The sequence below is a fragment of the Otolemur garnettii genome, unplaced genomic scaffold, assembly GCF_000181295.1.
Source record: "Otolemur garnettii isolate 467f Iridium unplaced genomic scaffold, OtoGar3 scaffold00012, whole genome shotgun sequence".
In the NCBI taxonomy this organism is placed as follows: domain Eukaryota; kingdom Metazoa; phylum Chordata; class Mammalia; order Primates; family Galagidae; genus Otolemur; species Otolemur garnettii.
Genome location: NW_003852407.1, coordinates 22,871,031 through 22,884,179, shown reverse-complemented (window position 1 = coordinate 22,884,179; position 13,149 = coordinate 22,871,031). Strand labels below are relative to the sequence as shown.

The following is a 13,149-nucleotide window of genomic DNA, read 5'->3' as shown; positions in this document are numbered from 1 at the left end:
CTTACCTATCTCTTAGGTCTTACTAACAATTAGTAATACAAATGATTCTTGTCCATAGAAATAAATGCCAATGAATTGTGCCCAGTGGAGATGCTATAATTGCAGCATTTCTGGTTAACTTTTATGTGTACCTTTTGAATTCTTTGAATTCTTTGGCTGCAACGTCTCACTGGTTCATTCATTAATTAATGAGTTAAATAAGATCTTAAAGACATTTGTATGAGAATTATGGCTTTGCCTTTAAAAATTATTCTTTAACAAAAGTGAACTATAATTCTTATCTAGTAGCCCTCAATTTGATGAAGAAAATTGCATTAATAATAAGAAATATGACTATAAAAAAGAAAGTCACAAAAATATTTAATTAGAAAATTTGATCTACGTAAAAGCTTTGATAAATGTTATTATAGCTGAATCATATTTCCAATATACTAAAAATTATTTAAATCTTGATATGGCTAATTTTTCTTAAATATGTTTTGGGATATACTAATCTATTAAGAATTGTTGACAGATTTTTCTTCCAAAAAAATAATATCATCTTCCAATTAATATGTGAAAACACCAAGTTAAGCTCAGTTAAATAGATTTTCATTTTCACTGCAGAGCTTCTCAGAGTCTTCACTAGGTAAAATGCATTGTAATCGAGAAAGAGAGAGAATTCACATATCCCAAATTTATATAGTCATGGAATATTTTCTTTTTATTTTTCATATCTACTGACATTCTTTCTCAAGGTACATATTTAAACAAAGACATTCTTTTTAACCATTGTTTAAAGCTAGGTTTGTGAAATTTCTAGTTGAGATTGACATTCTAACAGTAAAGAAAGGGATGGGATAGAATTATTTCTACCCATTATCTGATTTTCATGGACTTTCTTTTCTTGTCCCAAGAGGGCCAGCTCTGCCCTCATGGGTCTTGGTTGAAGCATTTGCACTGTCAGGAAACTGACCATTCAAACCTTCCTATTTATGAGGCCATCTGGGTGCTGCTATGGCTTTCTCTGCTGTGGCGAGCCACAAACTCCTCCACAGACCTTTTAACATGGTGTTAACCGACATCATGCTCTTATATTTCAAACATAACATTTGAGTCTAAATTCAAATTACTTCATTATAACTAAAGTGCACCAATTGCTTAATATTTAAAGCCTGTATGCTTCAAAGTAATGTAGAGAACAATTTGATGATCAAAGAAAGGAAGTGGGAAAGTGATATTTGATTTGGAGGTCTACTCCCTAAAGTGATTTCTCCTGGAAATTTCTATCTAAAACACATGAGGATGAAAAGAAAGTTATCTTGCAGAGAATTTTATAACTCTCCTGTTTTGTCCCAAAGTTCTCTTGGAGCATTTACTTAAACAATTAATTTGATAAATTAAAAAAGTTTTCACATTGTGTTTCTTAGGTGACTTTTAAAAATGCTTATATTAGGATATCGAAAACTTAACATATGTCATTATAAAAAAAATAAATGAGATAGCGTGATTCCATCATTAATACAATGTAGAAAATGAGATATCTATGAGTGTAGCATTAATGAGATGCTAAATCTCACTTATGTTGAATATATATGAAAAATACAGGAGTTGTTCTTTTCACTTAATGCAATGTCTACTCCAACAGAAGATTTAATAATACATCTAACAAAAAAGGTTGGTAAACAATATAATAGAAAATGTAAACAAATGAGAAAATAACTTTGCTATAGGTACGTGGATTAATTTCTGTATCCTCTATTCTGTTCCATTGGTCTTTGTTTCTGTTTTTATGCAAGTACCCACACTGTTGTGGTTATTATAACTTTGTGGCATATTTTGAAGTCTGACAGTGTGACTTTTTTTTTTTTTTTGGCTATAGATTACTTTGGCTATTCAGGGTCTTTTGCTGTGCCATACACACACATTTTGGGGTAATTTTTTCTAATTCTGCGAAGAATGCCATTGGTTTTGAGAAGGATTGCATTGAATCTGTAGATTGCTTTGGGTAGTATGGCCATTTTAGCCATACTTTTTCCGAACCATAAACATGGGATCATTTTCCATTGGTTTGTGTGCTCATTAATTTCTGTCACTTGTGTTTTCACTTCCTTGGCTAAATTTACTCCTAGGTATTTTATATAACTTGTAACTATGTAAATAGGATTTTCTTCTAGATTTCCTTTCCTGCTAGTTCATTGTGTATAGAAATGCCAGTGATTTACCTATTTGATTTTGTATCCTGCAGCTTTATTGATTTTTTTTTCTCTATATAAGATCACGTTCTCTGCAAACAGGGACACTTTATCTTAGTCCTTCCAAGCTTGGATACCCTTTGTTTATTTCTCTTGCCTAATTGTTCTGGTTAGGACTTCTAGGACTATGTTGAATAAGAGTGGTAAAAGTGGATATTCCAGTTATTCTAGCTTTTTCCTGTTGAATATGATGTTAGTTGTGGGTTTATCATATATGGCCTTTATTATGTTGAGATACAAAATGTTGACCCAACAGTTGCAAAGTACACATTTTTTTTTAATCAGTACCTGGGGCACTCTAAAGGATTGAGCATATGTTATAACACAAAACAAATCTCTAAAATGTTAAAAAAATCTAAATCATACTGGACATCTTATCTGGCCATAATGGAATTAATACTTGGAAATTAAACAACATGCTCTTGAATGACCAATGGGTGAAGGAAGAAATTAAGAATGAAATTTAAAAATTTCTTGAAGTAGATGAAAATAGAAACACAATATATAAAAACCTATAGGATACAGCAGAATGATGTTAAGAGGTTAATTTATATCAATGAATATCTATATAAAAAAACAGATTTCAAATAAACAACCTAATGATACACCTAGAGAAACTAGAAGAGTAAGAGAAGCCAAGTCCAAAATTAGTAGAAGCAAATAAATAATAAAGATAATAGTAGAAATAAATGAAATTGAGACTAAAATAATATAAAAGATGAAGGGAACAAAAAATGTTCCTTCAAAAATATTAGCTAAACTGAGAAAAAAAGAGAGAGGACACAAATAAATAAAATCAGAAATGAAAAAGGGGATGTCATAGTGGATATCACAGAAATGCAAAGAATAATTGGATAGTCTATAAACAACCATATGTTAACAAATTAAGAAACCTAGAGGAAATAGATAAATTCCTCAAAATATTCAGCCACTAAGACTGAACTAAGAAGAAATAGAAACCCAAATGGATCAGTAATAAGCAACCGGATTGAAACAGTAATAAAAATTATGCCAACAAAGAAAAGTCCAGGACTATATGGCTTCACTGCTAAATTCCACTGAACCTTTCAAGAAGAATTAACAGCAATTCTTCTCAAACTATTTAAAAAAATTGAAGTGGAAGGAATTTTTCTTGTCTCATTTTACCTGGCCAGTATAACACTAATACCAAAACTAGACAAGGACACAACAAAAAAAGAAAAGTACAGGCCATATCCTTGATGAGTATAGATGCAGAAATCCTTAACAGAATGCTAGCAAACTGATTCCAAGAGCAAGTCAAAAAGATAATACATCATGGTCAAGTGGAATTTATCCCAGGAATGCAAGGATGGTTTAATATATACAAATTAATAAGCATGATGCTCCAAGAACAAAATGAAGGACAGAAAATTATGATCATCTTAATAGATGTAGAAAAAGCATTTAGTACAATTCAACATATAGTTATAATGAAAACTCTCAATAAATTAGGTGTGCTGTATTTCATGGTGATACCTTGCATAGTCCTGCATCCTGCTTTTTGACCAGGAAGCTAATTTTTATGGCCTGTATCATCAGGACCACTTGTTTTCTGGCTTATAGTAGGATTTAGTCAATGGGAGGTGTCAATAAGAGCTCTAGGTGTCAATAAGGCATGGGGTGTGTTCAGACAGTGGGATTATTCTCTCGCTTTCTCCCTCCCATAGGTTAGATGTGTCCATAAATTGGAGATGACAGTTTCTTTTGAGATATGCTCTTTCCCTTTCCACTTCCAAGAATTACTTTTATCTTCAGACCTAGAGAGAAAGGGTTTTTCTGGTATTGCTAGTCCAGATTTGCCCCCAACTTTTGTTGGCTGCTCTTAATGCTAACTATGCTACTATAATAAAAATACTTCAAAAACCCTTTCTGAGAATGCCACCTATTTCCTGCTGGGACTCAGACATAAAAAAATTTCATTCAAATGGATAAAAAAGCAATAAAATTGAATCTACAATATAATGTTTTGCCAAACAGGTGAATGTATTTCACTTATTTTACAGAAGATTTTCTGAAAAATTAGTTCATACAATTGTTTACTTATTAATAAATACTTGAATGCATACTATGTGATAGGTATATAAGCAGTTGAAGTTTTTATAATATTTACATTGTCTTATAATAGTAAGTATTAATATATTAACTATATTAATAATGCATAGGTTTAACATGTTCTCAACCACTTAGATCTATTATTTAGAATATGTATCAACTAATACTTCAGAAGTTTTCATCACTAACAGGCATATGTGGAACATTTACTATATGCAGAGTATTGAGCTTATAGTTTCTAAAAGCATCATTTCATACTTTTTTGATGTGTGAAAGAAAAATATACTAAACTTTACAGCTTTAGTTAATTTTATGCTTATTATATATACATTATGTGTGTGAATTGCATAAAAAATGCCAATTCATGCAGTGTAGGCAAGTGTATCAAAGGAGATAAATATAAAGATGAAAATAATGAATAAAAATCTAAAAATATTATAGATTTCTCAGGGTATTAGCTTTCTCTCATTTAAGCATTTGAGAGGTGCCTGGGTTCTTTCATGAAGATAGATTTACCTCTTTCAGCACATTAGAATGCAGCTTTATCGAATTAAGTTGCAGGAATTATTTGGATATATATTAAACTCTCTGCAGACTTCATTGTGATATTTCTCCTAATTGAAAATGACAAACATATTTGAAGACTCTTTGTTTTTTTTATTAAAGAAACAGACTTGTAGATTTCAATTTTTTCAAACATTTACTTCAGATAGACATTTTTGCTTATTTCTTACTACAAAAATTTTTGAGGAAAAAGAGATAAAGATGGAGATTAAGCCAGGTAATTATTTTTCCAAATTTCCAGTAGATGTAACAGTGCAAATTTAATGTCATCTTTTATATAAACATGATGGATCATTGGTTTTAATGGATATTGGTTACACTAACTATATTAGTTGACTGCCAACTATACTGATAGACAAATTGTTTTGTGATTAGTGTTGAGTTAGACAGTAATTTAAATTACCTCAAGCATTCAGTTTTCTCATTATTTTATTTCTACTTTGGGATAATACAAACGATTACACAATAAAGGTATAGGTTTTGCAAATGTCTATTAATAGCACAGTGAAATTTTTGTTTTCTTTCATGTAACCTCATACTTGGGAAACACAATGGCATTAAAACTTGAAGTTAATGATGAATATTACAGATATATTAATTACAGATATATTGTAGTTAGTATATAGTTAGTATATAGTATAATATATATATAATATATATATATATTATAGTTTGTAATCCCACTGGCCTACAGCTTAGGGAGCCAGTGGTATTATTAAACTATCACAAAAACAGAGAAGCAAGAATCTGAAGTACTCAATTCTAACATGAAGGCAGTAGATGATCTAATACGAGGTGGGGGGAAGGGGAAGGAGGGGAGAAGGGGAAGGAGGGAGCAGGCAGAGAGGAGGAGGGGAGGAATAGGGGTTTAGGTGTATGGCATATTTCTTAGGGGTGAGACAAATTATGAGAGGGACTTTAGCTAACAAAAGCAATCAGTGTAACCTAATTCTTTGTACCCTCAATTAATCCCAAACAATAAAAAAGAAAAGAAAAAAGAAAATCTGGGGGAAAAAAAAAAAGACATGAGAAGCTTAGAGAGAGAAAAGGAAAGGATATCTCAATTCCCAGATCAAACCTGTCAATCAATTTCTCTTCCAACTGATAAAAATTGGTTTAGCAAGTGACAGATACATCAGCACTATCCAGCCTTATGTATTTTCATCACTGAACTAAATATAGGCCACAGTTCTTCAGTAATTCTAAACATGAAAGGTAACAGACCTCATTCTTCACACATACAGATTTAGTATTAAAAACATCGTGACAATAAGAGCAGCAGGAGGAAGCAAATACAATTAGCAAAGGAAGCATGGCTGAAACATTTAAACCATAACTTTTATGCATTAGCTCAATGATTCACTGCAGATTTAACTTTCCAATTCATCTGTCTCTAGGTGTCCCCTACGTCATATCTAGATCTAATTTTTTTCATGAAAAAATATATGTCATTGGAACATCTGAGAAAATAAAATTTCACCCTCCCAAATTGCAGCTTCTAAAAGCATAATACAGTGTTATTTTTGTACAGAAAATCCTGTCTTTTACTTCCAGGAGTAGTTTTCAGGTTTTTAACGTACTATTATTATTTGGGGTATTACATAAAACCTATCATTTGAGGGGATTGTTATGTGCTGCCGCATTAGTCCCTAGAATAGTATTTTGTGATCACGATCACTATTGTCACTTAACCTAAAAAATATAATACATATAGTTTCTTTGGGAATTAATGCTCAGTAAATGACCAAATTCCATGAGGTCTGGTGATCGCTTATTTATTAAAGGATTTCATTTTCCCAAACTATTATTCTGCTATCAATGGGAACATGATGGCTTTCTCAGATAGATAGCCAAGGTAACAACAAAGTTAAATAAAAATAAAAAGGATATTACCTACCCTGAACGCACTCAAACAAAGAAAATAGCCTCTAACCTATTAAGTAATATCAGGTTATTCTTTTGCACCCTGAAAGGGATACAAAAGTTCTCACATATATATTCTGCATCTCTAGAATTTTGTTTACATACAGCTTATTGGATTGCAAGCTTTTAAAAGTTCTAATTCATACTTTGCATTTTGTGTTATATACCCTATCTTTCCAAGCTCTATTTTCATGAGAGTCATGGAACATCATCTTCTGTCTCTTGCTTTCCTCCTCTTAAGCCCTCATAATTTTGTGGAATCCTTCACATTTTTCTCCAAAGATCACAGTATAATGAATATGATCAAGATTTGTAACATAATCATTTAAAACATTTTCTATAATATCTCCTGCCTGTTTTCAAAGTGCTGAAGGATGCAAGGAAAGCCACACTGTGCCAGGGTGCCTCAGTTCAGCTTCCAAAGGGTACCTCAGTTCAGCTTCCAAGTAGCTTTGCTCATTTCTCAGGCTATTTTAAGACCTTGGCATCACTCAGCATCTCCTGTTGATTACCCTAAACCAGTGGCAGCACAAATGACATTAAAACCACTTAGAGAGTATTTACCTTTTAAAGATAAAAAATTGCAAGATATATCTATTTCATGCTGATTATACTCTTCCTATATAATTCATTATTTTGGAACAGCAGGGAAAAAAAAAACAAGGAATTTGTCAACACTCCAGACAACAGAATAAAATTTTCATCATTGTTATTTTCTTATGAACGTCTTTTGAGAACAAATGGCAGAGTTCCTTTCCCAAGCATTTCTTTTTTAATATTACCTATTGCATCATAAAAGTCTTATAACACATATTACATATCATTATTTGTTATAAATTATGTTAGGAGCTTTTTATATCAGATTATTTATTTACTAACCTATGAAACAGAAAGGAAAAGGAAGAAAACAATGCATACCAACCCAGCCAATGTGACAAATTATATACTTAAATATTACAACTTTTATAAGAATTATTTTTACATTTAAAAATCAATGTCCTTAAGCAAATACTTCCATGGGTATTATAAGGAAAATTAATACTAAATGCGTTCAAGTCCAGATTTTTAGCTTGTAATTTTACCCTGGATCATTTGAAAGGAAAACATTATTTGGAGCCATCATCTATTTATTACTTTTTAAGTTGTAGGCATTGTGCTCTTTAAAGAACACTCATAATTTTATTTAACTACATGCTACTTTGACCTGATGAGTGCATATGTTAGTGTACCCATTTTACTGATGAGATACGTGTTCAAAGTTATACGGAGGGTGAATAACTTGGTGGAGACAACAGAGAGTAATTCAAAATGTGGCTTGTCTGATTTTGAATGCTATGGTTTTTCCCCCCCCCACTATTGCATTCTACAAGGTTTTCATACCAGTATTTCAGAACCATGTCTATGCAAGACAATACTTTTTTCTCCAGAGCTCCAAGATATTTCCTCATGAGAGAAATGTAGTGTGGCCTGTAATAAACAAAAAAGAAAAGTTTGGAAATTGTAAATATTATTATCAAGTGAACACTATAAACTGATTTCAGTCCATCAGCCATTAATAACACAAACCGTACAAAAGACAATAAATGAAACAATGAATTTAAACTGGGAAACAATTAATCATTATTTAAATGTCTGATGCATGGATTTAAAGTTTTAAAATTTTTTATTAGCATAATTTTTATATTTTTGTCACAGTAATTAATCCTACAACTATGGCCAGCACAGGGTAACACCAACAGCAACAGGGTTTTCCAATGAAAATAGAGCAAGCCTTTCCTACTGAGATACCTTTCCTCTGTATATTGAGAGTTCTCCTTAATCTATACTATGAATCATACATTTTATAAATAGTAATAACTGTAAGAGCATCCCCCAAAACTATGAGGAAAGGGTTGAGTAATGAGAGATTATAAAAAAAGGAGAGTGTGAGAAAAATTTCCTCTTTAAAATGTATTTTGCTGCTGTCATTTTTTTCCCTTTTATAGCATTGTTTTAGTATAATAGCCTCCACAGATCTCATTTCTTCTAAAATATGTTTAGAAATATAAATTCACCCCACAACTCAAACTGTTGTTTTGCTAAAATGGAAAATCAAGAGTAACATTTAACAATGGAGCTTGACTTTTTATTTAATAAAGGCCATGTGCATAGTGTTGTAGAAGGCGTTTCAACCACAGCACATGCTTTAAAACTGAAAGAATTTTAAACGGAGATTGCATAAGAGTCAAAAGAAAATGTGTTCTCTAAAAATATTGTTATCCCATCTGGGTTTGTAGAGAGTAAGGTGATTTAATTTTGGAATGTATCTTCAGAGAATAGATAATAAGACATCAATTTCTTTTTTAAGAAAGCTTATTTTTTCAGTATACCACGTTGATTTTCACTTTTAAAATTTATTCTACTGCCATGTCCTTCTCCTCCTCCTCATAATCATTTTCAAACATTCATTGATCATTATTATTATTATTATTATTTTGCAGTTTTTGGATGGGGTTGGTTTTGAACTGCCACCTCTGGTATATGGGGCTGGTGCCCTACTCCTTTGAGCCACAGGTGCCACCCCATTGATCATTAATTTTTGGCATGGGAATACAGAGAAGAATGAGACCTGTGATTTGAAATCTGATTGTAGGGACAGGGCACTTAAATCAAGATAAACAAACATTCAAAGTGTCATCTCTTAAGAGCTATACAGTGGATGGCAAGTATGTGACCTGAGGCTGGCCCTTCTCTTTCTTGTGCTAATGGTAGTCAATGATAATCAATCACCAGTGTGGACGTAGGAAAAAATGAATCTTCTGTGACACAGGTCAGCTTTACCTGTGGCACCCATGCTATGGGAGTGGTAAAGTTGATAGGCTAGAAACCTAGGAGTGGTTAAAGAAATAGCTACTAGAGAAGTAAGTTTTGAACTTACGTGAAAAAAATACGATGAAATGTAAATTAATAGAATAAGAAGGGAAGGCATTCCAGGTGAGGCAAAGAAGACAGGGGCTCTCACTTTAGACTGTCAGCGTCACAGAAAGTTGTGGGTAGACTACAGAATGCCTACCTGCCCAGAGGAGGAGAGTTTCACCCTGTTCCCACATACCTTCCTCAGAGAAAGTTCTCCACCAGAGATACTGACTCAGGAAACATTAATAGAAATTAATAATTGGCAGGAACAGATGTTATCACATGGAGACACTGTAGAGTAAGAAAGAGATTCAGCCTTTCAGGGACAGGAGAGGACTCTGTAAAAGAGACCGAGGATCAGTGAACAAAAGAATAGACAATCAGGCTGGGTGTGATGGCTCACACCTGCAATCCCAGCACCCTGGGAGGCCGAGGCTGGTGGATGCTTGAGCTCAGGAGTTCAGATTAGCCTGAGTAAGAGCAAGACTGCTTCTCTACTGAAAATAGAAAAACTGCCTGGGCATCATGGTGGGTGCCTGTAGTCCCAGCTACTTGGGTGGCTGAGACAAGTGAATCACTTGAGCCCAAGAGTTTGTGGTTGCTGTGAGCTAAGACACAGCACTCTACCATGCTGGCACTCTACCCGGAATGATAGAGTGAGGCTCTGTCTCAAAAAAAAAAAAAAAAAGAAGACAATTACAAAGTCTAGTGAGGACTTCTAGAAGGAGTAGTGGTGAACAGTGTTAAGTGGTGCTCAGAGGCCCCTGAAGATGAGGACAGTGAAGAGCCACTGGATCTCACAGCAAAACATGCAGTGCAATTTTGGTAGTAAAACATCAGTGGCGTTGTAGGTGAAGGGTAGAAACCACACTTCGGAAAGAACTGAAGAGAGGAAGGGTAGGCAATTCTTTTTCGTGTGCTTGTTTGCTTGCTTATTGTTAACCATAAGAGAATCTTAGCTTATACAGATAATGATGACAAGGAGCCAGTGGGGAGGAGGAGGAAGAAGAAGAAAAACAAGGAGTAGGGGATGATTGATAGGAAATATCCCTGAGCAGGTGGGAGGCACTGGGGTCCCAGCACACAGGTGGACGTGTAAATTGGAAAGAGAAGGATAACAAAGATAGAGTGCAGTAAATTCCTACAAATGTGAAGACTACATGGAGCCCTGTAAGCACTTAATGCAGATCTCTTCCACATGTCTCTCCCCTGAGCAATAGGCCTATACGTCCAACTGTCTCTGGAACATTTACGCTTGGTTATCACAAAAATGCGTGAAACTCAACATGTAAAACATTAAATTCTTGACCTTTCCTTTCCACAAACCAACTCCTCCTATTCGCTTACCCAAGGAATGGCATGCCATGCTCTCAGCCGCTCAAACTATAAATCTTCATTAGCATTGACTCTTCAATCTTCCTCCTTAAAACTCCATCCAATCAATCACTAGGTTCTGCCGTTCTGTGTCAAAATATCTCCATACTTTGTCTCTTTTGCTCTTTACTCATTCCCAGGAACCTAGTTCTGTTCAACATCACTTCTTTCCATGATTATAGCCACTACGATGACTTCCTCCTTACAAAGTCTCCTTCTTTGACCCTCTTCTCCCATTCAGAGGTCCCTTCCCAGGATACTGGCATTCCAGCATCAGCAGGGATGATGAACACTGAGTGGCTATTAGCAATTATGTTTTACTTTGAAAGTTCCATTGTATTGAAAAGGAGGGTGATGACTCCCCTCCGCCCTAGCATGGTTTGCAAAGTCTTTGCTAACCATGTTTATTTTCCCTCCTCTCATATCTTAAATCTCCAGTGACCATATTCATCTGGCGACCATCATTTGTTCTTTACAACCATTCATCTGGAAAATCACACCTCCTCTGATAAGCCTTCTTAGCTGCCAATCATCTGTTTTATGTGGCTCTTTCATGCACTTTCCACAGCATCTTGATCAGTAATGTTTATCACTTATAAAATAATCTCTGGTTTCCGTACGGTTCCCCAGTGGACTAAGAATTTGAGGACAGGAACTGTATTTGTCTTATTCATTATTGTGGCTACACTACTCAGTATGCTGGGTGATACATATTTATTAGATAAATGTGGATTTAATTGAACTGAATCCGTCAATAATATTTAGATTAAATTAAAGTAAGGGTGAGAAAGAAACTAGACGTAGGGCTCTCTACAGACCATAGTTGTTTCATATCTTTTTCTGTATCTTCCATATGCAAATCTAACCAGAAATATACTGCTTCTGTATACCAGAACAAAATTACTGCTAATATTATTCACCAGGTATTGCACTTCCTCTCCCACCCCATTGGTCATTTCTAGTTGGAGACATTTTGTAGCAGAGTGATATTACCTCCTTTTAGCCTGATCCAACCCAGTTGTTTTCATGACATTGTTTTGGAATGAAGCTCTTCAGCATTATCTAATATGAGTTTTATATACTCATCAAAACCAATGATATGCCCTCTATCTGCATATTCACTTGCTCATAGAGCCACACCTGAATCTGGGATCTATTTTGTAAGTATCTGAAGATGAGGTTGATGGGCTGCACCATCACCTTCTGCACTTTCTGGCCCTGGCTGTGGTACACCATGGCAGAATCTCATGACCACACTGAGACCACACTAACCCGCATGCTACCTTAGAAAGACCAACTCCAGGTTTTTGAATCCTAACTGCAATTATCAAGTGTAGCCTATCCATTTGCAAAATAAAATAATACGGAAGAGGGTTTTATCTCAGACTTTTACCAAAATGAGAAAAGAATTGTTTGAGAATGAATTGACCCTTGAGAGTTGAGAAGTCTAGATACTTTGCAGTATAATAAACATGAACATATTTATTTATACTGTAATATAGTTGATATTTTTATGATGTAAATTTCAAATTTCCTCTCCTTAAGGAACCGGTGGTACCTCTTACACAAGTCTGATTAAAAGAGCAATTTTTGTCCTCCACAATTTTACTTCCTCTGGCAAATTCTGCTCCTCTCTCCAGTCAATGTCCATGTTCCACATGGGTCTCTGGTAAAATTTCCATTTTTTGATTTGGGGTCATTTTGATTATTTACAGAAAATTCTTAGTTCTTGAGTATTTGGGTTCAGTAAGTTTACTTTAAGGACTGAGTTTTAATCAATAGGGGCTTTTAAGGAGATATTCTCTCTTGGTTATGGGTTATGCCCCATAAAATACCAACCCTAATTCCTGACTATCCTGACAGACTTTATTTTCCTCTTCTGTTGACAAAGAAATTCTAGTTCTTTGGGTTATGCTCCTGGGCCCTCAGAGGAGAAATGGTTTAGCTTATACATGTTTCTGCAGGAAAGTTGTGAGGCGTCTGAGTAATCAACTCTTCCTCCCCATTCTGTACCTAACTTCAGTGGGTGTCCCCTGTGTGAGCACACAACTTTCCTAAACATTTACATTTATGAATAACCCACATG

The 13,149-nt window shown here is 34.3% G+C and overlaps 1 pseudogene; it reads right to left on the bottom strand.

Moving 5' to 3' along the window:
• Positions 1-12,021: 12,021 nt before the first annotated feature.
• LOC100951000 lies at positions 12,022-12,305 on the bottom strand (annotated as a pseudogene).
• Between the last annotated feature and the right edge of the window lie 844 nt (positions 12,306-13,149).